This window comes from Cupressus sempervirens, chromosome 11 (assembly GCF_028749045.1).
Source record: "Cupressus sempervirens isolate cs-2001-9-10 chromosome 11, ASM2874904v1, whole genome shotgun sequence".
Lineage (NCBI taxonomy): Eukaryota > Viridiplantae > Streptophyta > Pinopsida > Cupressales > Cupressaceae > Cupressus > Cupressus sempervirens.
In genome coordinates, this window is record NC_143128.1 from 578,445,411 (window position 1) to 578,471,827 (window position 26,417).

Consider the following 26,417-nt stretch of genomic DNA (forward strand, 5'->3'; position numbering starts at 1 on the left):
GGAAACTTATTGATTATTTGAAACTTTGGATGCCCTAAATAGAAAATAATGTTCCTTCTATTTTAGGTCTTCCATACTAATATTTTTACAATTCCTTTTATAGGCCACAACCTACTACCAACAAGATAAATAGTATGTATTGATTATGAAAAGAAAACAAAAAATTGTTGTAAAGCCTCAAAATTATTTTCTTGAGTTAAGGAAAAGAATAAGATTACAAACATGGACAAATTTTGAGCTCTACACTTGGTTTTCATAGAAACAATGGAGGGAATTGTCCATATGGTAAGAAAACATATCTAGAACAAATTCACAACTTTCTATAAGAAATATTCTCAAAACCTTACACATTTGCATAGAGTTTTACTATAATAATAAAGACCAATAATGGATACAAGAGAAATGAAATCATGCATATATTGGTTGGCATAAAGATTGAAATCATGGAAATAATTACAAATTTATGCGTAAGTATATTTTTTTAGAAATGAAAAACTACATGTGTTAATACACTACTCATTCTATTAGGTAATTCATTCGAATGTGACTTGCTTGTATTTTTTTATATGTTGGAAAAGCGTATACAATTCTTAAATGAATCATAGGGCCAGTTGATCTAAAATAATTATTTTTGTTAAATGTTCCTTATTTTTTTAATTACTTATTTTAATGCTAATATTTGATGCCAATGTTTTATATTCATTAGATGATGAAGAATATATGGGTGATCATGTAAGGTTTCTTCCCTCTAAAGATTGATGAAGAAGAATTATCAATTGGGGAGACATTAACTTCTATTTTTAAAAGAGCCGACTCTACCTAAGCAACACCAAACAAAGAACTTTTCCATAGAAAAACATATGAGGTAGAAATTGTATGAAAGTATGGCCTTATTAGATATGAGTATGCCACAAATAAAATTTTCATTTTTTAAGAACCCACTAATTTTTTATAATGTTGTAAATATTATTATATATAATGAATTGGTAACTTGTAGATGGATGAATAATGGAGCGAGGAACTTGAAAGTGAGAAATATTGCACAACTATATATGAGGCCCCTTAGTTTGTGAACAACCATGCATTTATGATGAGGTAAAGAAAAAATGGATAAATGCACACAGATGCCTAAGGTGAATAATCTTAACATTTTATGTCCACCTTTGTGTTCTATATGAAAATGAAAGTAATGAGTTAGAAAATGGAATCTTTAGCCTAGTGAATGGGTATAGACATCCCTCCTAGCACAATTAAGGTTTTTATTATTATTTTAAATGCCAAGATAGAAATGCCTCGGTAGACATATCATGCTAGTATTGATGCAAAAGATTAAACTAAATTATTTCAAAATTTGAAAGAAATAAGGCTTTTTGGTAGCCTTAATTGTATAATATGCACAAAAGGGATTTGATAATTTCAATCATATAATAGGGGCAAGTATATTGTTGTCTTTTGCACTATATGTAAATAAATTTATGTTATTCTCTACTCTTTGATGAATGTACGCGCCTTGTTCCAATGCTCCCATTTTTTCACAGAGTGAAATTACAACACTAGAAGTAAACAAATGAGGTTGCAGATATGCTCATTGTATTTGGAGGAAGATGTGATTGACTCCAAAAAGAACCATCTTATGTGCATTGTTAGAATCTAACACCAAGAAACATGCATGTAGCCACTCTATGAGTATGCATGTAGTCGCCTAATCTATTATAATGTTCCCATATGTCGATGATCCTTACATATGTGGGTTGTTCATTTATTTTGAATTTTGTAAATGAGAGAAAAGAAAACTATTACTAAAATTAACCACGACTAATCACAAAATAGGAATAAAAATGAAATTATGTTTTAATAGAATCATCTTGTAAAACCATTGCTTAAAAGCTTTGCATATAGTTTTCAAAGCATCAATTAATTGAGATAAAGAAGGTGAAAAATATATAGTCTTCATCTAGAGATGGACTAACAACATTTTAAACATAAGAGACTAGAAATGTTAACATCATAGTCCTCAATTATTTTCTCTAAAAGTGCTTTTTATCCTTTATCTTTTCTCTTTTGTCCATTCTTCTTTAATTGTTAGTGACACTTTCTTATATATCTGTTTATAGTTTCATATTAAAAATATGATATATGTTGTTTTGCTAAATTAAGCTATGACAAAAATTCTCATACGTATCAAATATTAGCAAATTCCTTTCTACTCGCCATTTTTACAAATCTCTAGAAACTAATAAAAGACACCGGAAATCATTATTAAATTCTACACTCCTATACATTACAAATACAAATCCCCGTTAAGAAACTACAAACCAATTGCTTTAAAACAAATACATCATTTTACATATTAATCTATACATTTGTGAATAAAATTCTGACATCTTATTAATTTCTAAAAATAGTAAAACGCCCATTTGATGCCGGCATAATGTTGGCTGGTTCATACAATGACAAATCATCAACCATGGCATGTAAATCCACCCTCTAACTTTCTGGTGCAAATGGCCAATGAAAATCAGCAATATTGAACGTATTTGGTGATCAGATCATGATGCATTCTTTATATAACTGCAGAATTCCTTATGCCTTTAAGATCGCTGCTTGTTAAGTATTCAAGTCTGCAAAATGACGCCCATTCGTCTTGTTCCCATTACCCCACTATGAAAAATCAAACTATTGCAGTCACTGATTATTAATCTCCTATCATAAATGATTATTAAACTGTTGAAAATAAATTCCCAGCTAATATCGAAAAATAACACAACTGCAACTTCACTTATAAAATACGGAAAGAAATGCGCAACACAATGAACACAATATTTTCAGACAAATTGTCCTTGGAAAAACCCCTAAGGGAAAACCAGTTCTACAGATGAGAAATTATATTAAACTTCAACAAATCAAGAGATACAAAATTCCTTGCCTCTCACTGGTAGAACTCTAACCTCCTAATTTCTCCCACTGATATTCCTCACTACTATCCCCATGCTAACACTGCGCCCTTGCTAACACTGCAAGACTGTTTGCTAACATTGCAAACTGCTTCTCCAAAGCTTCTTACTATGCCCTTGCTAACACTGCAAGACTGTTTGCTAACACTGCAAACTGCTTCACCAAAGCTTCTCACTATGCCCTTGCTAATACTGCAAGACTGTTTGCTAACACTGCAAACTGCTTCACCAAAGCTTCCCACTGTGCCCTTGCTAACACTGTAAACTGCTTCACCAAAGCTTCTCACTGTGCCCTTGCTAACACTGCAAGACTGTTTGTTAACACTGCAAACTGCTTCACCAAAGCTTCCCACTGTGCCCTTGCTAACACTGCAAGACTATTTGCTAACACTGCAAGCTGCTTCACCAAAGCTTCCCACTGTGCCCTTGCTAACACTGCAAGACTGTTTGCTAACACTACAAACTGCTTCACCAAAGCTTCTCACTGTGCCCTTGCTAACACTGCAAACTGCTTCACCAAAGCTTCCCACTATGCCCTTGCTAACATTGCAAGAATGTTTGCTAACACTGCAAATTGCTTCACCAAAGCTTCCCACTGTGCCCTTGCTAACACTGCAAGACTGTTTGCTAACACTGCAAACTGCTTCACCAAAGCTTCTCACTGTGCCCTTGCTAACACTGCAAGACTGTTCGCTAACACTGCAAACTGCTTCACCAAAGCTTCTCACTGTGCCCTTGCTAACACTGCAAGACTATTTGCTAACACTGCAAACTGCTTCTCCAAAAGCTTCTCACTGTGCCCTTGCTAACACTACAAACTGCTTCACCAAAGCTTCCCACTGTGCCCTTGCTAACACTGCAAACTGCTTCACCAAAGCTTCTCACTATGCCCTTGCTAACACTGCAAGACTGCTTCACCAAAGCTTCTTCTCCAAATGACCCAATGACCCCTTTCTATACTACTCCTGTTGGTAAACCAATGACCGAGATTAAATCTAATCAATGGCTGAGATTAAGACAACTCGACAGCCAATAATAGAATTGGTTGCAAAGTGTCCAAAAGGAATCACTAAAATTAGTAAATAATAACCATTTACTAATTTTTGGCAAGTGGACAAACAGCTGTCCAAACCACCGATAAATACAACCGCTATTCATAGATAAGGACAAACAGCTGTCCAAGCTACCCATAAATAGTGCTGCTATTTTTGGGTTAGAAATAACAGCTGTCCAACTAACAATAATTAACACTCCCTCTTAGCAAGGAAGCTGTTCTGCATGACACCCATCTTATTTCTAAAGAAGATAAATTTGGCCTTTCCCAAAGCCTTCGTCAGAATGTCTGCTACCTGCTCATCTGTAGGTATGTATTGTAGTCGAACAACTCCCCTTTGTATACAATATTTGATGAAGTGATATCTGATATCTATATGTTTAGACCTATCATGAAACACTAGATTCTCAAACAACTTGATGCAACTCTGATTGTCACAATGTATCACAGTAGTCTCAACCTTCTGACCAAACAAGGCTACTAACAACTTTCGAAGCCATTTAGCTTCACATGTCGCCATGCTAGCTACTATGTATTCTGCTTCTGTTGAACTTAGAGCCATAGACTTCTACTTCCTGCTGAACCAAGATACAACTCCTGATCCCAAGCTGAAACAACACCCTGAAGTGCTCCTTTTGTCTGTTGTACTTCCTGCCCAATCTGCGTCAGTATAGCCTATCAACCTAATACCTTCACCTCGAACAGCTCTGATACCATGTGAAAAATCAACTATTGCAATCACTGATTATAATCTCCTATCATAAATGATTATTAAACTGTTGAAAATAAATTCCTAGCTAATATCAAAAAATAACACAACTGCAACTTCACTTATAAAATACGGAAAGAAATGCGCAACACAATGAACACAATATTTTTGAACAAATTGTCCCTGGAAAAACCCCTAAGGGAAAACCAATTCTACAGATGAGAAATTATATTAAACTTCAGCAAATCAAGAGATACAAAATTCCTTGCCTCTCACTGGCAGAACTCCGACAACCTCGTAATTTCTCCCACTGATATTCCTCACTACTATCCCCATGCTAACACTGCATCCTTGCTAACATTGCAAGACTGTTTGCTAAAACTGCAAACTGCTTCTCCAAAGCTTCTTACTGTTCCCTTGCTAACAATGGAAGACTGTTTGCTAACACTGCAAACTGCTTCACCAAAGCTTCTCACTATGCCCTTGCTAACACTGCAAGACTGTTTGCTAACACTACAAACTGCTTCACCAAAGCTTCCCACTGTGCCCTTGCTAACACTACAAACTGCTTCACCAAAGCTTCTCACTGTGCCCTTGCTAACAATGCAAGACTGTTTGCTAACACTGCAAACTGCTTCACCAAAGCTTCCCATTGTGCCCTTGCTAACACTGTAAGACTGTTTGCTAACACTGCAAACTGCTTCACCAAAGCTTCCCACTGTGCCCTTGCTAACACTGCAAGACTGTTTGCTAACACTGCAAACTGCTTCACCAAAGCTTCTCACTGTGCCCTTGCTAACACTGCAAGACTATTTGCTAACACTGCAAACTGCTTCTTCAAAAGCTTCTCACTGTGCCCTTGCTAACACTGCAAGACTGTTTGCTAATACTGTAAACTGCTTCACCAAAGCTTCTCACTATGCCCTTGCTAACACTGCAAGACTGCTTCACCAAAGCTTCTTCTCCAAATGACCCAATGACCCCTTTCTATACTACTCCTGTTGGTAAACCAACGACCGAGATTAAATCTAATCAACGGCTAAGATTAAGACAACTCGATAGCCATTAATAGAATTGGTTGCAAAGTGTCCAAAAGGAATCACTAAAATTAGTAAATAATAACCATTTACTAATTTTTGGCAAGTGGACAAACAGCTATCCAAACCACCCATAAATACAACCGCTATTCATAGACAAGGACGAACAGCTGTCCAAGCTACCCATAAATAGTGCTGCTATTTCTGGGTTAGAAATAATAGCTGTCCAACTAACAATAATTTACCCAGAGTACTAATAGACTATTCTTGCAGACATTGTATTTGTTTACCCAACTCCTAACAGGGTTGAAATAGATCCTAATAGGGTTGAGGCTTCTAACAAGACCTAATCTCCTAATAGGGACTTGAGACACTAAATGTACTTCATAAACTCTTAATAGGGTCAATATCCTTAATAGGATCCTATTGTTTAGTGAATCATCTAGTGGGTATCATCCCCACCAGGGTTTTCTCTTAGCTAGGGTTTCCTTAGTTAACAAATATTGGTGTTATGAGTTATATATGTGCATGGTTATATTTACTATTCAACATTGTTGGTTTACTTTCATATGCAAGTTATAAAGTAATTAACAATATTTAGTTCTAGCCAAAAGTTTGTAGAATACTGATTCACCACCCCCCCCCCCCCCTAGTATTATCTATTTCTAACAATTGGTATCAGAGCACAATTACTTAAAAGAAGTTTAATAGCTAGATTAAGATCCCTATAGGTATGAAACAATTGGAGAAAAACCTTCAAGAAGCTCATGAGAAGATTGACCTTCTTACTAAAGAAAGAGATAATATGAAAGATAGATATGAAGATGCAAAAGTTTTCATTGGCAAGTTCAAAGTCAAGATTGATGATCTAGAATTTGGAAAGTAATCATTTGCACAGACTAGTGACAATGATGAAATAGGAAATCTCTAGAAGGAAAATGAGATTTTAAAACATGAACTAAGAATCATTGAACTTAAGTTAAATCATAAGAAAAATGGTGGTAAGAATGAACCAGAATTGAAACTGACAATGCAGACCTTAGATCCTTGTTAAGTTAAGTTACATCTAAACTAGATATTATCAAGATTGAACATGAAGATTTAGAAATGTACAAAATCATTGTGAAAGGAGAATTGACACAAGCTAAGAAATAGTTAGATAAACTTTATTCTAGTAGTGAAAATATAGATCAACAAATATTTTACCAAAGACCTTCTTATGAAAAGACAGGACTTGGATATTTGATTGGAGAGAAATCAACAAAGAAAGTTGAAATCAGAAGTGAACTAGATCTAGTTATTGAATCCCCTAAGAAATCTGATCTAAGGTAGAAATCAAGCACATCTGCTGAAGTATCAAAGGAAGTAGAATTAATTGATTTGAGAACAAAACATGATGAACCTAAGAAAATAGACCAAGTCGATAAACCTAAGAAAGATGAACTACCCAAGGAAGTAAGATGGGTGTTCAAAGGTAGATGCTTCATATGTAATGAGGTTCAACACATAAAAAGATATTGCACCGGTAAGTCTTTTAAACCCATTACTAATTTATATTGTTATAATTGTCATGGTTATGGACATAAGATACTATAATGTAAGAAACCTAAGTTTGATAGTAATAATGCAAATAGTAGAATGTTTAAGAATACTAATCCTATAAGTAATGAAAGAGGAAGATCACCAAATATATCCAATGATGGAAAAACATCAAATGAAGAAAAGAACTAGTTCATGTGTTACAAGTATAACAATCCTAGGCACATTGCAAGGAATTGTAGAGCACCTAAGAATCATAATGAAACTAATCAAAGAAGAAATGAAAATGTATGTCAGTTATGTAATAAATTTTGATGTATAGTGAGAAATTGCAGAATGGATAGAAGGAACTTTAAAAGGAATCTAAATAACAGAAGGAACAACAAAAGAAATGATAGAAGGAATGATAATGGCAATGACAATAGTCAGAAGGAAAAAATTAAGGAACATGTTGATGAATTCAAAGAAGCATATGTGATAGCTAAAGATCTAGAAAGCTCTTATATAGTTTTGGAGGAATAGTTTTGCGATGCACTTGATAAGAAATTGAAGTCACAGATTGTTTGTGACTCATTCTACATGGATTAGGTAGTTTTAGTAGAGGCAATACATCAACTGGCTAGAATTGATGTTAGAGAGAGAGTTGGGAGTTGTGCAGTTAATGAGAGGTTAAGGACATAGAGAGAAGGTTATGGTCAATTGTACAAGCCTTGATATGACCCTCATGAGTAGGAATTGAGAAATTAAAGTTACAAGTAATCAAAGATAGTATTTGAATTTGTCGTGGATACACAGTTAATGTGCAGTGCAATTTGAAATGATTTAAGGATCATAAGAAAGATTGTATGTACCATTTGTTCATGCAAAGTGTCTTAAGTGAACTGAAGAGCAATTTGATTTTGAATTGAAGTGCAAAGTGAAGATTGTGAAGCAAAAAGTTTCAGAAGTCCTAAATTGCATTTTAAGGTATTTTGTGATGATTGAATCTAGTTACTCATTATTTGCAATTCCAATTGAATGGCTAGTCAGAATGTGTATGACGTGATGATAGACTATGATATATTTTCAAGAAGCATCTATTTGTGTTGCTATTGAATAACCCGTTGGGAATATTTTTACAAGTTCCAAAAAATGTGTTACATGTTGAGGATATCAGAAGTTATATCCATTACAAGATAAAAAGTATTGGTGATGATAATATTCATCAGGATTTAGGTCAAATGTGTAATGATGATTTTACCTTGAAATTTGAGTATGTGCAACTAGATGGATTAAATCTAGTGAAGTATATGTTCTATATGGAATTAGACAATCATGATTAGACCTTAATTATTCTAACTAGGGTACAGATGATTTTTTGTGGTTAGGTGATGCAAAGATTGTCATTGATAATGACCTAATTCATAAGGTCGTAGGATGAAGCAATGAAGGTTCTAATCCTATTATTGAGAAGAATATCAGGAAGATGGGTGAGATGAACCTGAATACTAGGTTTGATGGAAGGAACATGAAGGTTGACTCCATTCAAGACAAAGGAGTAAAATTACTAAGCAAGATATTAGGGTACAAGTTTAACCATGGATTGAGGGTTAACTCAATACCAGCTAGATTTTTACATGCAACTTATGTAATGTAATACAAGGAAAGTTAATCTTTGTGAGATTATTAGATTTCAATTGTTGGATAACATTGCAAGCTTGAAAAAATCAAAGAGTGTAGTTTTTAGATTGGAGTCCTTACTGACTCATCTCTTCTTTTATGCTTCAAAGAAATTTCTTGAAATAACAAGTTCGGATAGTAGCGAGTGCATAGTGAAGATGGTGACTCAATGCGACCGATCAAAATTAGTAGATGTTAGAGATAATGACATTGATAGGATGATGAACAATTCTCAAACATAATTTTGAAGGGTGTTGAGCCCTTGCTAAGGAACAAAAGAAGAGCAGTTCTTCTTATGGGAGGCAATTGTGAGGATGTAAGGAAAGAGACATAGGATGAAATTATAAAGTACATGACATATGTACCAAAGGTAAGTGCATAGTCAAAGCTTGAAAACCCAATCTATGTACAAAAAAGTAAATCTTTTAATAATGAGGAAGAAGGAGAGGAGACTCAGCAAGCACTTTCACCACTGCATTTTTTTATGGGTACTAAATCCATGCAAGTGGATAGTACACACATAACGATAGATGCAAAAGAAAATTCATTTGTAGCTTATGGCCAAACTATTGTTGGCAATATTACAACTTACTCTAGTTTAGGTGATGATGAAGAAGAGGTGCAGAAGAAGAATAAAGAAGATGAGTAAAAGAAAGAATAAAATGGGTTAGTAGAGGCTAAGAGGATTCAGGAAGAAAAGAAAAAAGAGGAAGAAGAAAAGAGAATTAAAGAAGAAAAGAAGAAAGCTAAAGATGATTCAAGGAAAGAGGCATAAAGACTGGAACAAGAGAAGAAGAGAGTTGAGAAAGAGAAGATGAAGGTAGAATAGAAAGTAGTTACTCTTATGGTAGCTCCAATAGTAGTCGTAGTAGCAACAACAATATTAGTGCCATCAAATCATGAAGATCAACAAGGATTGATGAGCTTGCTAAGCAAGTTGTTTGAGAAGGAAAAATCAGTAGATTCTTTGGAGAAGACATTAGCTGAAGTCTTTGATAGAATGTAGAATATAGTTACCTCAACTATAGAAAATAAATACTTATAATCAAAGGCCAATGGGTTGGTGAAAACTTTTGACGAGGAATTCACAACAATAGTAGAAGTAGCTTTAGTGCAAGTATAGGAAAATCATGATGCATCACTGTTTGACACAATATGCACTAATGTAAGAAATTATTTGATAGCTCTTAATGGAAGCATCAAGGAAATACTCAAAAGCTCAATGATGAAGGGAAGAGATTGAAGGATTTGGGAAAATATGCAAATCAAATCCATGAAGTCCTCGAGTACCTACATGTATAAAACCTATAACAAAGAAGAAAAAGACAAGAGGAGGCAAGGGTCTTCTTTGAAAACATGCAAATTATATTCTCAGATAAAGAAAAGATAATTAAATTAAAAAGAGATCAATCCTTATAAAAGGAGATCGAAACCTAAAAAGGGTAACCTATAGGTAAAAGCTATTTAATAATTACTAATTAATTATTAAATAAAAAATAAAAAAAGTGCATAAAGTGAAATCTTAAGAAGGGAGAAAAGGTAATTTAATTAGTGAAATTAAATTAACCTTTTTCTCTAACACTCCCCCTTAAGATGAGCAAAAATGCAGATAAAGCAAGGAAACTACAATGCAATGGTAAAATCAAACTTGGGTCTTGGCAACAAGGCTTGATGAGGTACCCAATCACAACAAAATCTCTATGAAACAAAGAAATAGAGAAAACCTAGTCAGAAAAACTCTACTTCAAAAAGAGATAGTTGAAAGCCTAGTGAAGGACTGCAGAAGCATCCAACTAGAGGAATGTTCCAAAAAATAGGAACAAAGACTGATCATGAAGAAAACCACTGAAGCATGTAGAAGCTGAAAACTCTATAAAAAAGAAACTACTAATCTGTAAAACCTCCTCTGAAATAGAACCTGACCAGGTAGAGAAAACTGTAATCTGCATCAAATTAGGAGGCAAACAACTAAACTTGAAAATATAGATGACATAAAACATCAAAGCCTAAAGAGTTGACCAATCAAACCAAGGAAGGCTGCAACTAAAGTAGGAATAAAAAGAAGCGTGTCTATATGGTAAATGATCCATCTCACCGAAATGCATAGGTATCTAGCTACTCCAATCACCTAGTACATAAGATCAAATACTAAATACATATATCACTCCATCAAAGTAAGGAATCATGAGAAATAATATAAGAACCCCCACCCTAATGTACACAAGGGTGAGGTGATAGGAAACTAAGAAAGTGGGCCAATATCTCTTACAAAATAGAAAGAACCAAGAATATTGAGAGTGAGAAAGAGGTACAAACACTTAGAAAGGCATGTGTCATCGACACATCATGGGGCTAATTTCATGGAAGGGACACTCACTTGACAAAGGAGGAGGGTTCTGGAAGGAAAACAAGTACCCCCCTATGGAACTTTATAATATAGTACGAGTATAATAAGTCACAATGATGAAAAAGATCCTGAAAATGCAAGGAGTGACACTTTATCTTAGTGCATTTCCATAAACATACTTACAAATGATATCAATAATGATTAGAAAGGGAAAATAGCTAATACAAAAGATAGTACAACCCAAAAGAAGAGATCCCATGCTACAAAAATGATCCCTAGTCTTGAAACATCCAAGATATCCACCATAGTGCAATAAAGAAAAAATATGATAGAAAGAGCATGGAGTAGAATCCATAAGAAAAAATAGCATTTCTAAAAAGAGGACTGAACCAACTTTCCAAAAATATAATTTTTTTGAAAAATGGAGTTGGAATGCTCAAGATATGCCCTCTAGACTAAAAAATTGAACACCTAGCTTCTTCTACCCAAATAGACAAACAAACTGTATTAAAAGTAGAAAAATCCTACATAATTGTTCCATCTCAGAACCATCTTTTTGGTACTTCTTTTGGATTGAATAAAGGCATTTGTATGCTCAAGTGTAATGTCCCCTTTCTAGCATTCATAGCATGATGTTTTCGTTAGCCTATTTCCCCACAGTCTCGTAGGCTAACTAGGACATTAAAGGGGCTTAGAGGCCATTTGGCCTAGACAGTTTTAGTTGCAGGTCTTTCTGAGGGGTTCTGAGGTAACTTTGGGCATACTTACTATTTATAGTAAGTCATCGTGGACATGGCCGGATGTTCAGTCATAGTGGTATGTCGATGGTAATTGTTTAAAATTGACAGGAAGACTTATTTATCATTGATAAGATTTGTTATGCATTGATAAAGCCATTTTATAAAGTTAAATTTAAATATTTAACTTTATTAATGCATAGACTATAGTTTGTGGGAAATATTTAAATTAAAAGAGTTCCCTTTATTTTTATAACACATTGGAGACATAAGATACATAAAGGGAGTTATGTTTTATCCCACATTGAGAAAACGAAGGATTGAGCTCTTGTGAGAACACTATAAAAGAAATGGAAGAGTTTTCTTTATGTATGCTTGGATGAAGATTAATGTTATGTTGCCGAATATTTGATTATCGGGCTTGGAGGACGGAATCCCTCTTTGCTAGCATTCTCTTCACTGTTGGAAGACACAGTCAGGAGGATCAAGGGTGTTTTCACTTCAGGAAACACACTGGGTTTCATTTGGGGTGTTCGCATAAAGAAATTTACAAGGGTTTGAGGTGCAGATCTGAAGTTAGTTATTGCTATAGTGCCACATGAACAATATTTTGCTATAGTCAGCATGAACAATATTTTGCTACAATACGGCATGAACAGTGTTGGTATCAAGTTTACTTGTTTTTCCAACTGATTAGAAGTTTGGAGGGCTGGCTGACTACATCTGCAAAATACTACGACAACTAATTCTAGGTTTCTTCTGTCAAATTTTGATATTTTGCATAATAATTGTTGAATACAAGTCTGAATAGTTGTTGCAGCCTTTAAGGCAGCTATAAGTGCACATCTACATTTAAAAATCACCCTTTATTAGCAGATTGAAAGAGTTTCCAGAGTTTTCATATACTATTGAATGTGTGCCAAGTGTTTGTGAAAATGTTATGATGTGTATTATGCATTTTAATGTCACTTCATAGTTGTTCGTAAATCTACTCATTGGAAAGCAATTTATTAAGGAAATTAGCTTTATGAGTTTGCATACAAAGTGTTTGACAATATTCCTTAAGTTAAATTTCTGCAAGTCAAAGTTCAAATCAGGGGAGGATATTACATCAAGTTACGGTGGAAAAACCAACAGGTCCCTTGAAAATGCACCAAATTTTTTTTTTTAAAAATAATAATAAATTTTAATTTTAATTTTTTAAAATGCCACTAGTGAGTGGAGATAGAGTGGTTCTTTGGGTGGTGGAGCTGCAATAATTGTGGTGGGAGGGAGGTATGAGCTATGGACGAAAGTAGGGAGACTTGAGTTACCATATTATGATGGCTCAGGAAAGTCTATAGCAAGAGCTTGGGTTCAAAAGCTTGACACATACTTTCAATTGAACCCTATGCCTGAGGAAGAAGCTATTAAGTATGCAGAAATTCATCTGGATGGGTTAGCACACGAGTGGTGGCATCATGGTATGGTCACTATGGGACATGCACACATTACCTCATATGTGGAGTTTACAGAGAGGCTGATTGAACATTTTGATAGGAAGGATTCAGAACTCCATTTCAAGGAGTTAGCTCAGCTTAAACAGTGGGGATAATTGGAAACATACATTTCAGAGTTTCAAAAACTTGCAGTGTTAGTAACAGATGTATCTGAACAGAGGATACTAGTTCTATTTATGGATGGGTTAGCTGATCTGTTGAGAGGGTGGATTAAAGCTCTCAACCCTCCCACTTTGCAGGAAGCCATTAAGAAAGCTCATGACATGGATACCTCTTCATCTTCAAAAAATAAATTCCAGGCAAAGAGTTTCCCTTCAAGGAAAGATAAGTACAGGAAACCTTTTCATAAAGAGGTTCAACCAACTAAGGAGGAAAGTAAGAGGTTGGACAATGAGACACTTAATGATCTCAAGAAGAAGAAGCTTTGTTTTCATTGTAGGGAGCCTTGGGATTTATCACATAAGTGTCCATTCAAAGAAAAAGCTAACCAAATGGAGTACTTTTCAGCCGAAGAGTCAGTAGATGGAGATTCAGAGCAGTCATCCGAATCAGATGGAGATGATGATAGTTCTTCATAGGAGGAAGCACGCAGTGATAGCACGATAGCTCAGTTGTCAAGTATACAGGAGGCTGTCACTTTCAAAGTTAGGGGAACCTTGGATGGACAGAGAGTTGTGGCACTCATTGATACAGGGGCGACACATAACTTCATTGATGAGAAGTTTGTGACACGAAGAGGGCTACATACATAGGAGCATAGGGGATTTAAGGTGATGGTTGTCGATGGCTTCAAAATTGAATGTACCAAGAAAATCTCCAACTTGTAGCTTCGTTTGGGAGATTATGACATGACAGGAGATTTCTTTGTGGTCAACATTGGTGATCAGGATATGGTGCTTGGGATGAACTGGATGAAGTCTCTGGTAGAGTTTACATTTAACCTTGAGAAAATGGAAATGAGGTTTGAGGCAAATGGTAAGAAGATAGTGCTCAGAGGTTTGTCAGATGGGAGACTTCGAGTGGTGTCACTCAAGTGGATGCAGAGTTTCTTTAGACATGATCAAGTGCAGTGGGCAACAGAGTTTAGAGTAATGCCTGAGATGACAGAGCAGCATAAACTAGAGTATCCACCTGATGTACAAAAAATAATAACCAAACATACTAAGGTGTTTGGAGAGATACCTCCAGGGAGACCCTCAAATAGGGGAATCGAGCATGTTATTGAATTAGAGGAAGGGGCTAAGCCAGTTATCATCACACCTTACTGCCATCCGAAGAGATATAAGGATGAAATAGAAAAGGCAATTAAGGAGTTGACTGACATGGGGCACATATGGCCAAGCAAAAGTCCTTTCACTTCTTCAGTAGTATTGGTGAAGAAGAAGGATGGTACAATGAGGATGTGCATTGATTATAGGGAGCTAAACAAGAAGACAATCAAGAACCGATACCCTATCCCGCGCATCGATGAGCTTATTGATGAATTGCATGGTGCATGCTACTTCTCCAAGATTGATTTGAGATCCGACTACCATCAGATATGGGTTAGAGAGGTGGATGTGGAGAAGACAACTTTTAGATGCCACTATGGACATTTTGAGTTCTTAGTCATGCCCTTTGGGTTGACAAATGCCCCTACCACTTTCCAGTCCTATATGAATAGAGTGTTTAGAGATCAGTTGAGGAAGTTTGTGTTGATATTTTTTGATGATATACTGATATATAGCCATACTTGGGAGGAACATTTGAAGCATATTGATACAGTGCTCAGTATTCTAGAGAGGGAGTCATTATATGCCAAGATGAGTAAATGTGAGTTTGGGATGATAGAGTTGCTCTATCTAGGGCATATTATTAGTGCAGGAAGTGTTCGGGTTGACCCAAACAAGATCAAGGCCATTCTGGATTGGCCACCACTAAGGAACACTTCACAACTCAAGGAATTTCTTGGGCTTTGTGGGTTCTACCGTAGATTTGTGAAGGGATTTTCACAGATAGCAGCACCACTTACAGATTTGACACGGAAAGATAGTTTCAAGTGGTCAGAGAGGGCTCAGGATTGTTTTGATAGGTTTAAGGAGCTGATGAGTACATGTCCTGTTTTAGCCATTCCAGATTTCACTAGGTCTTTTGAGCTGTAGTGTGATGCCTCGAGAGAGGGAATAGGAGCTGTTCTCATGCAAGACAAACATCCCATCACCTATGAGAGTAGAAAATTATGAGGTGTGGAGAGAACCTACAACATCTACGACAAAGAGATGCTAGCAATCATGCACGCGCTAGCTAAGTTCAGGCAGTACTTAGTGGGAAGCCGATTCATAGTAAAAACAGATCATAATAGCTTGAAACATTTCCTTGGACAGAAGGACCTTAATGACAGGCAACAGAAATGGGTGAGTAAATTACAGGCCTATGATTTCGACATAGCCTATGTCAAAGGGAAGAAAAATATTGTTGCAGATGCTTTATCTAGAAGGCCTCATTTGCTTGCTGTTGGGATAGTCATGGATGATTGGAGAGAGATGATCTTGGCAGAATATGCTAAGGATAGTTGGGCATCTAGCATTATTGAGGGAGCTATTCAAGATAGTCGATACACTGTCGTAAATGATCTGATCATCTACAAGGAAAGGATTTATTTAGTACCCGGGTCTACTATGAAGTAGAAGATTTTGAGGGCATTTCATGATTCACCAATGGTAGGACATCCCAGATTCTTTAAGACATATCGACAGGTGAGAGAGCGCTTCACTTGGAAAGGACTCAAATCAGAGGTGCTTCAGTTTGTTAGGGAATGCCCTGTGTGTCAACAGAACAAATAAGAACATTCTTTTTCAGGTGGTTTACTATAGCCCCTACCCATACCAGAGAAGAAGTGGGATACCATTTCCATGGATTTTATCACAGGCCTCCCCAAGGCACAGGGTCGAGATTGTATCTTTGTTGTGGTAGACAGATTGATGAAATTTGCACATTTCTTTGCAATTTCGTCTACATATTTAGCAGCACAAACAACAGAACTATTTTTTCGAGAGGTATTCAGACTACATGGGATACCACAGAGCATAGTCAGTGATAGAGACAACAGATTTATGAGCCACTTTTGGCAAGATTTGTTCAGGTTATGTGGAACAGAGCTCACTCCGAGTACTAGCTACCACCCCCAAACTGATGGGCAGACAAAGATAGTGAACAAATGGGTTGAGGGGTACCTTCGAAACTACATTGCAGGAGAGCAGAAGGCTTGGGTGAAGTGGCTACATCTAGGGGAGTACTGCTATAATACCTCTTTCCATATGTCTATTCAAATGTCCCCTTTTATGGCACTGTACGGGTATGATGCTCCTAATTTTTTGGATTTGTTATTTGGGGACAGCAGGGTGCCTAAGGCCAAGGATACTTTGTAGGAGTGTCAAGACATTATGTGATCCTTGAAGGAAAATTTGCAAAAGGCACAAAATCAGTAGAAGCAATATGCTGATCAGCACAGGGTTGAGAGGTCTTTTGAGGTGGGAGATATGGTGTACCTCATGTTACAGCCGTATAGATAGTCCTCTCTCAAGAAGAGTGGAGCAGAGAAATTGAAACCACGCTACTATGGACCATTCAAAGTAATCAGGAGAGTGGGAAAAGTAGCTTATGAGTTGGAGTTGCCAGTAGACAGTAAAGTGCATAATGTGTTCCATGTGTCACGCCTTAAGAAGGCATTGGGTCACAATGTGGTGCCTTCAGTAGTATTGCCACCTCTTGATGATGAGGGAAAGCTTATCTTGGTTCCCAAGGCCATACTTGACTCCAGGGAGAGGGTGCTTCATAGAAGGACTATCAAGGAGTATCTAGTGAAGTGGAGGAACCTACCTGTCGAGGATGCTACTTGGGAAAATGAGCAGATATTGCAGCATCCAGAGCTGAAATTGCTTGAGGACAAGCAATTTTGGGAAGGGCAGACTGTAATGTCCCCTTTCTAGCATTCATAGAATGATGTTGTTGTTAGCCTATTTCCCCATAGTCTCGTAGGCTAACTAGGACATTAAAGGGGCTTAGAGGCCATTTGGCCTAGATAGTTTCAGTTGCAGGTCTTTCTGAGGGGTTCTGAGGCAACTTTGAGCATACTTACTATTTATAGTAAGTCATCTTGGACATGGCCGGACATTCAGTCATAGTGGTATGTCGATGGTAATTGTTTAAAATTGATAGGAAGACTTATTTATGATTGATAAGATTTGTTATGCATTGATAAAGCCATTTTATAAAGTTAAATTTAAATATTGAACTTTATTAATGCATAGACTATAGTTTGTGGGAAATATTTAAATTAAAAGAGTTCCCTTTATTTTTATAACACATTGGAGACATAAGGTACATAAAGGGAGTTATTTTTTATTCCACATTGAGAAAATGAAGGATTGAGCTCTTGTGAGAACACTATAAAAGAAATGGAAGAGTTTTTCTTATGTATGCTTGGATGAAGATTAATGTTATGTTGCTGGATATCTGATTATCAGGCTTGGAGGACGGAATCCCTCTTTTCTAGCATTCTCTTCACTATTGGAAGACATAGTCAGGAGGATCAAGGGTGTTTTCACTTCAGGAAACACACTGGGTTTCATTTGGGGCGTTCGCATAAAGAAATTTACAAGGGTTTGAGGTGCAGATCTGAAGTTAGTTATTGCTATAGTGCCGCATGAATAGTATTTTGCTACAGTTAGCATGAACAGTATTTTACTACAGTACGGCATGAACAGTGTTGGTATCAAGTTTACTTGTTTTTCTGGCTGATTAGAAGTTTGGAGGGCTGGCCGACTACATTTGCAAAATACTACGGCAACTAATTCCAGGTTTCTTCTGTCAAATTTTGATATTTTGCATAATAATTGTTGAATACAAGTCTGAATAGTTGTTTCAGCCTTTAAGGTAGTTGTAAGTGCACATCTACATTTAAAAATCACCCTTTATTAGTAGATTGAAAGAGTTTCCAGAGTTTTCATATTCTATTGAATGTGTGCCAAGTGTTTGTGAAAATGTTATGATGTGTATTATGCATTTTAATGTCACTTCATAGTTGTTCATAAATCTACTCATTGGAAAGAAATTTATTAAGGAAATCAGCTTTATTAGTTTGCATACAAAGTGTTTGACAATATTCCTTAAGTTAAATTTCTGCAAGTCAAAGTTCAAATCAGGGGAGGATATTACATCAAGTTACGGTGGAAAAACCAACAGGTCCCTTGGAAATGCACCAAATTAAAAAAAAAAAATAATAATAAATTTTAATTTTAATTTTTTTAAATGCCACTAGTGAGTGGAGACAGAGTGGTTCTTTGGGTTGTGGAGCTGCAATAATGGTGGTGGGAGGGAGGTGCCACTGGCAGTGGTGGCCCACTAAGCGGTAGCGGTCAATGGGAGTTGTTATGGTCTGCAAGAGTGCCAGTGGTTTATTGTTGGTGGTTAACGCTAATTGCTAGTAGTCTCGATGACCACTAATAGTATTTTAAAACTACAATGGGTTAAAAAGCCAAAAAAAATTAAATTTTTTTACATTTTTCCAATTAAAAAATGCCTTGTAGTGCGTGCAGAGGTTGTACGACCTTCTAGGAATTTTTTTTGCCTCCCAGATCAATGTTGTCCAAAACAGATGAACTTTATACTGAAATAGGGGTTTTTTCACCTTCTAAATCCATCCATGAGGTCTGTTTGGCCTCAAGCTACTCTGAAAATGAGTGACCCCCTATTTTCTTAGGAAATACTTGAAGAACTTTAGATCTGATTTGTCAAACCCTTGTTCTCCCTTTTTCTCCAAATACTAAACAAGCTATAGTAGATCTGACTCTAATACCATGAAGGATTTGAGTAAATATGCAAATCAAATCCATGAAGTCCTCGAATACTTATATGTAGAAAACCTGTCACAAATAAGAAAAAGAGAAGAGGAGGCAAGGGTTTGATTTGAAAACATGCAAACTGTATGCTCAGATAAAGAAAATATAATTAAATTACAAAGAGATCAATCTCTATAAAAGGAGATCGAAACCCAAAAAGGGTTACCTAAAAACTTCAAAAAGTGCATAAAGAGAAATCTTAACAAGGGAGAAAATGTAATTTAATTAATGAAATGAAATTAACCTTTTTCTCTAAAAAAAGATTGTATGGACAGTGTGTGCTATCATAGAAGTAACTGACTAATTTTGAGAACTAGATAAAGGGAAATTTGAGTGAACTTGAAACACTCACTACAAAGTTACATCTCCTAGAGACTAGTATTAAGGATTGTAAAGAAGAAGTTGAGAAGATACATGATGAGATCAAAAGCTTAGAATTTTATAAGGAGAAGGTAGTTAAGAGATTCTCTAGTCTTAGAAAAATTTTGTTAGCAAAGATAAATATTTTGCACACATAATTGGATGAATGTCTTGCAACTAAGAATTCCTATGACAAAATTTCTTGACTTGAGCACAGTTGAATTGGCATCTTATGCACTATGCACGCTAATCAATATTTCAAATATAGTGAAGGATAACTAGAAGAATGAAGTGGAAAGACTGAAACTTGTATAGGCAAATTGCTTTTCTAGGATATGAAGTTGATCAATAGTAGACCATGTTGATACAACTTTGTTTTTGAGACCTTCTACATTGATGTCAAAGGACTTCAGAGTATTATGTAGAAGGAAAATTGTATAGTTGTATGTATTGTGTATGTAAGGGAGAGTAAACTTATGTACTTATGTATCAATGTAAAGAAAATATAAGGAATTTAATGATCCATCAAAACATGAAAAAAATTATAATGTTTTGGAGGCATTTTTGTGTAGTTACTTTTATTTATTTTTTGACCATATATGACATCATTTTAGGACTTAGTCAATTTTCCTAGTTGTTGTCATCAATGCCAAAGGGGGAGATTTCTGGCAATGTGGTTAGGTAAATATATTTATGGTTGTCATTTATGGAAACATGTATTCAAAATTTCATCTATGCATTTAGTGATAGAAAATTATCTAAGTGTTAGACAGTTTATAGCAACACAGAGAACATATGTGATGAGTATGGATGACTCATTAAGTGTTATCTTATGTGTAGTTAAGGGAAGCTCTACATGACATTGTTGTGATGACATTTACTAGTGCGCAAGCATGTAAGAACAATAAAACATGAGTTATAATTGAAATACCAATGCAAGTATTTAATAGAATAGAAAAAAGCATACCAGAGAATTGGATTGTATGACTTGAGGAATTATTTTGGTTATGAAGTAATTACTAAGTTATAATGAGCCGACTATGTGGATATTATTCCATAAGTTATCTTATATTATGTCAAGCATGTGAAGACATGAAGGTCGACTAAGAAAATATTTATGAAGATGTGAGGTATAAGTAAAGATGTTATCTTGTGAAGATAAGTGTGTTGTGCAAGTAAAAGAAGTACATAATACTATATGATCTATGTGATATATGTCATTGATATGCAAACTTCATCTGATATTTGATCAAAGAAAGTGTGAAGTATAGAAGATAGAAAGTATTGTATGTATATCTACACTTGTGTAGAACTAAATTGTATAATTGCATGTTAGGGCGGTGGACTCTTCTTGCATACATTGTATTTGTTCTACCAACTCCTGATAGGGTTGAAGAAAATCCTAATATGGTTGAGGCTTCTACCAAGATCTAGTTGTTATGAATAAGGTGTCTCAACCTTGGATAATTTCTATTCTTATTATTTGTTTTGTAAATGTATTTTTTGCAAATAATGTAACTAAGTGTGAGTGTACATGTCTATTTGGCATGTTGATGTGTCACTTCACTTGTATGTGTCAGCATCTTGAATTGTGTGTTAGGATATCATGACTAAAATGGTTATCATAGATTCCTATGATGGATTCCTATGGAACATAAGAGCTATCTTTGGAATATTTAATTATGAGTAAGGAAATCATGAATGAAATAGTTATGATGGATTCCTATGATGCGTAAGAGCTATCTTTAGAAGATTCCCTAAAAATGAAAAGTGTGCTATATAAGTACCTTTAGGGCTATAGATAAGATAGTGTGGAGTGCGAGTAGTGTATTTTTGGTTTCTACTGGATAAGTCTTCCATGTCTTGAAAGAGCTTGCACTGTAAGTGTGTTGTAATCTTTGAGTTGAAGATAATACATTGTGCAAGTTTCAGAGGGGTGGGGTTGATTTACCAAAAGGTTTTTCCCCACTGGCATATTTTTGTGTTTATGTATTTTATTTATTTATCTATTATCTATTTTCTATATTATTGTTTACATAATATCGAATATGAAATTGTAAGGATTTGAAAGAATTTGCACATTACTTTCCTTAAGAGATTAGTGTAGGAAGATGTTTCCTCACCTGAGTTTCCTTACAAGTGGTATTAGAGATTGATCAAATTTTAATTCTAGTTGCTGGGTAGGGTTTTTGGAGCTAATCTAAAGTTGAGTGGGAGTTTTGTGTAGAGCATTCTGGATCTTATTTGCAGATTGAGATGGCTAGTTCATCATATGGAAAAATGGAGGTGGAGAAATTTAATGGCAGTAATTTTGAGTTGTGGGAACTCAAGATGGAAGACTTTCTTGTAGATTGTGACCTATGGGAGATGACTTCACTTGATGTGAAACCTGCAACAATATCTCAAGTAGATTGGGATCTCAAGGATCGGAAAGCTAAGGGTCTCATTAGACTCTGTCTAGCTGATTTTGTTCTCCTTAATGTTCTTGATGAGAAGACCACAAATAGTTTGTGGATACGGCTTGGGCCTATGTATCAGGCCAAATCTCTAGTGAACAAGTTATTCCTAAGGAATAATTTTTATTCTCTAATAATGGAGGAAGGAGGATTTGTTATAGATCATCTAAATGCTTTTAATTTACTAATTACAAAGTTGACATCATTTTTTGTCAAGATAGAGTAGGAGGATCCATGTATGACCCTATTATGTTCCTTTTTGAATTCATGGGACCATCTTGTGATGGCTCTTAGAAGTACTTTAGTCACTTTTAGAATGGATAATGTGGTGTCTTTATTGTTACTTGAGGAGACAAGGAGAAAGTCTTTAGATTTGGCTAAGGAAGCTCTTGTTGTTCATAGTAGATCTAATGACAAAGTGAAGGAAAATGACAACAAGTTTCGAAAGGGTAGATCCAAATTCCATGGAAAATCAAAGACTCCTACAAAGTCGAAGGAAAAATCCTAGAACTGTGATAAGACTGGGCACTTTTGTAAAGATTGTAAAGAGCCAAAGAAGGAGAAGAAGGCCTTAGATTCAAGTTCAAAAAAATCTCAAGAAGATGAAGATGCTTTCATTGCAACCTTGGTAGTGCATGCATCTAATGATGTGTGTTGGTGTAAATAAGTATTTACTATTTACAATTTACTTAGATTAATGCATTATTTAATTATTTACTAGTTAGTCACCTAGGAGTATGCGTACTCTTGTGAGTTGTCATGTTGACATCATAGGAGTTCACACCTCTTTTTATGCACATGGTGTAAACAACATAGGAGTTAGCACTCTTATTAAGAACATGGTGTCTATAACATCTCCACATGAGATAAACCTTGTCATACTTATCCTCTCATCTACAATGAAGAATAAGATGTGTTATTAGCTCTCATACTTATCTTATCTCCTAGTACCTTCTAGAGACATTCTAGATGCATCTTAGAGGCCTTTATATATAGGAACTCATAGTGTGTACAAACATTCAATAGAAATACATCAATTTTGGATATTGTTATTCTAATCATACCTTGTTGGTCTATTCTTGTGCTTATGCTTGAGTTCCTTGATCTTGGGTGATTTTACCCTAAGGAAAATTCTTAAATGGTATCAAATCTATACCAAATTCTTACATGGTATCAAAGCTTTGAAAATTTCTATTCACATAGCCATTCAAGACCATTCTTGCTTTAGCACCTCAATCTAGATCTAGAGTATCATAGTCATTGGGAGCATCTAGAGCCAAAGAGGACCTTGCCATTGCATCTGAAACGTCAATTCAATGAAATTTGACTATAAATTCACCTACTCTAGGCCATAGTTAGATTTGAGGCAAATTTTTTTTGCAAACCGGCACCAAAAGGCCCAATTTGCAAGTATGGTATGATCTATTAGATTTGCAATTTATTTTTAATTCAGATTGATATTTTATTTTTCTCTGCAAATTTATGAAATTTTTTGGCCAGTAAGGTTTGCAAAGAATTTTTTTTTGCAGGAACTAAGAGGTGAATCCCTGGCCCCCATATGGATTATTCACTATCCTTTCAAAATATTCCATTGGTACAAATTTTGGCCGTCTTCCTGCAATTTTTGGCACATCATGGTTCAAATTCTAGCCAACCCATACAACATCAGCAACAAATCGGTGGCCAACTTCATTATCCATACTATATGGTGTGTATTTTATACACAATGGTAGGCATTTATACAATGCACATGGGACTATAAATTTCCACTTTTAGCGTAAGAATTTTCAACCTCCTGACAATTTCAATATTCTAGTAACACCTTCTTCCCAACAACTGCAAAACTTCACTAGCGATGAGTAAAGGCTTTTGGCATCCTGGCACATTTATCTAGATTACCAACTTTGGCAGCAATGACCACCATTGATTGAAGACTCCAACATCCTTGCAACCTATTTGTTGACTTTCCTATGAGTGTAGTTCTCAACCACCACTGCATCCTCTCCACTCATGCACAGCTCACACATGCAGATAAACAACTCATCATCAAGTGGAGCCCACATCCACACTCTATGGACCAACCACATCATGCCAAGTGGACCTCCTCCCTGTAGACAAGTCATACATTTCCATGTGTCAAGACTATATGGTCCATACCAGTCATGAATCCAATCAACCTGCTACATTAGCAAGGGGACCTATTTTCACTAACATTAGCATTTTAAGAGGCTAATTTTGATGGTCTTTTGACCATCATTTCTAGGAAAATTTGACTTGTTGCGATGGCTATTTGATTGACAAATTTCACTTTGCAGTTTGCTACCTAGACCCCTCTCCAGATTTAGTTTTGATTTGATAGTTTGAATTTGGGAGGCTATATCTTAGTCATCTAGACTCCAAATTAGGTATAATTTTTTTTAATTTTGGGTAGAATTTCCTAAACTTTTCATTGGTACTATTCTTTTTTGGTTTTGGTGCATGGATTTGTTAGAAATTGTGTCTTTTGGAGACTATGCCTATCCAATCTTGTATTTTGCAACTTGAAATGCTCCATACAGGCTCATCTGGACACATTTTTAGGTTCTATTATTTTTTGAAAGTGCTTATTTTTTGTCTACTTTCTAGATCTGCAATTAGATTATAGGGTTGTGTTGACATAAATATCACTTTCAGACTTAGGGCTTTTTCTGCATTGTATTGCTTTGATCACTTTTCAAAATTGTTGTATATCTGAGCTACATTTCTTACTAATAGATTTGAGTCCCAAAAGGTAGTTGTAACCAACAAAATTAGAAGTCCACTTTTGTACTTTTTGACAAGTGGCCTCTTGCACACACACTACCTATATAGCACCAAATCATTTATTGGGGGGGTTGATTGTTTTATTTTTGCATTTTGGGGGGTACATTGATGAGTACATCATGGATGAGGAAGATTTAATTACCTTGACAAGACAAAACTATAAGTAGTGGAGTCAATTGGTTCTCACTTATCTTAGTTAGCATAATACATTACCATATGCGAAAGGACTTTCATACCATGGTGACATTAGTTCCATCATTTTTCGTACCCTCTTTCTACATATGGATATGGAGGTTATGGTTTCACTTGATGACATGAAGTCAACTAATTTACATGATATTTGGATCTATCTTTGGGAAATATATGGAGATCCACACATTCCTCCATTCACAAAAGATCTTTTACCTCTAGCTGTAGTTGCATCCTCTCAAGATGAGATCTCACCTCCTGATGCTCCTTTTGCTACTACATATCTAGTTCCAACCATAGATGCTCCTGATTCAGTGCAACAAGATCTACCATGTCTTCCTACTTCAACTTCATTGGATGAATTCTTTCCAAACATTGTAGGTTTGTTCATTGAGTCATACATTGAAGATGTGGGAGACATCCTCAATGAAATTTGTCTTCTCTTTCTTGATGTGAATACTTCATCCATTGCCACAATGATTGGTTCATGCACTTCAACACAACAAGTTACACCTAGTCTTCAAACTCCAGCATTTGTGGATGACTTCTTGATAGATATTTCAGGTTTGTTCATGGAGTCCCACATATAAAATTAGGGAGACATCATTGATGATATACATGTTCTCTTTGATGAAGAAGATCCTTCTTCAATTTTTACGAGGGCTCACTCTAACCCTCTTGTCCATTCTTTACATGACCAGTCTTACCAGGTCGATGTGACTATGGATCCTTATGTACAATAGTTGCAAAAGGTCTCTTTAATATTTTAGGAGACAATTGGTTCTTTGGGACAAATTATACATCCATCCTTGCTAGATCTACACTCATTCTTTTCCACAGTATTGGAAGGGGTGACCATCTGCATTGACACAAGTATAGTTGAATAGGTTTCAAAGACACCATTCGTCATTGGGATTCTTTCTACACATAGGAGAAGCATCTCACCTGTACCTCTGCCATTATTTCTTCCAAAGGGGAGGAACATTATTCAACGGCCATGGATCAACTTCTACATTAGAGCAGCCATCACTGATCAACACTTTAAATTTGGGGGGGGGGGGAGGGGGGTAACTACCTTGTCTCCTTTTTATTTTATTTTATTGGGGGGGGGGGGGGGGGGGGGGCAACTTTTTCCTCTTATGGGGTTTTGTCCTTCTACTTCTATTTTGTATATACTTGATGTATGTCATAATGGG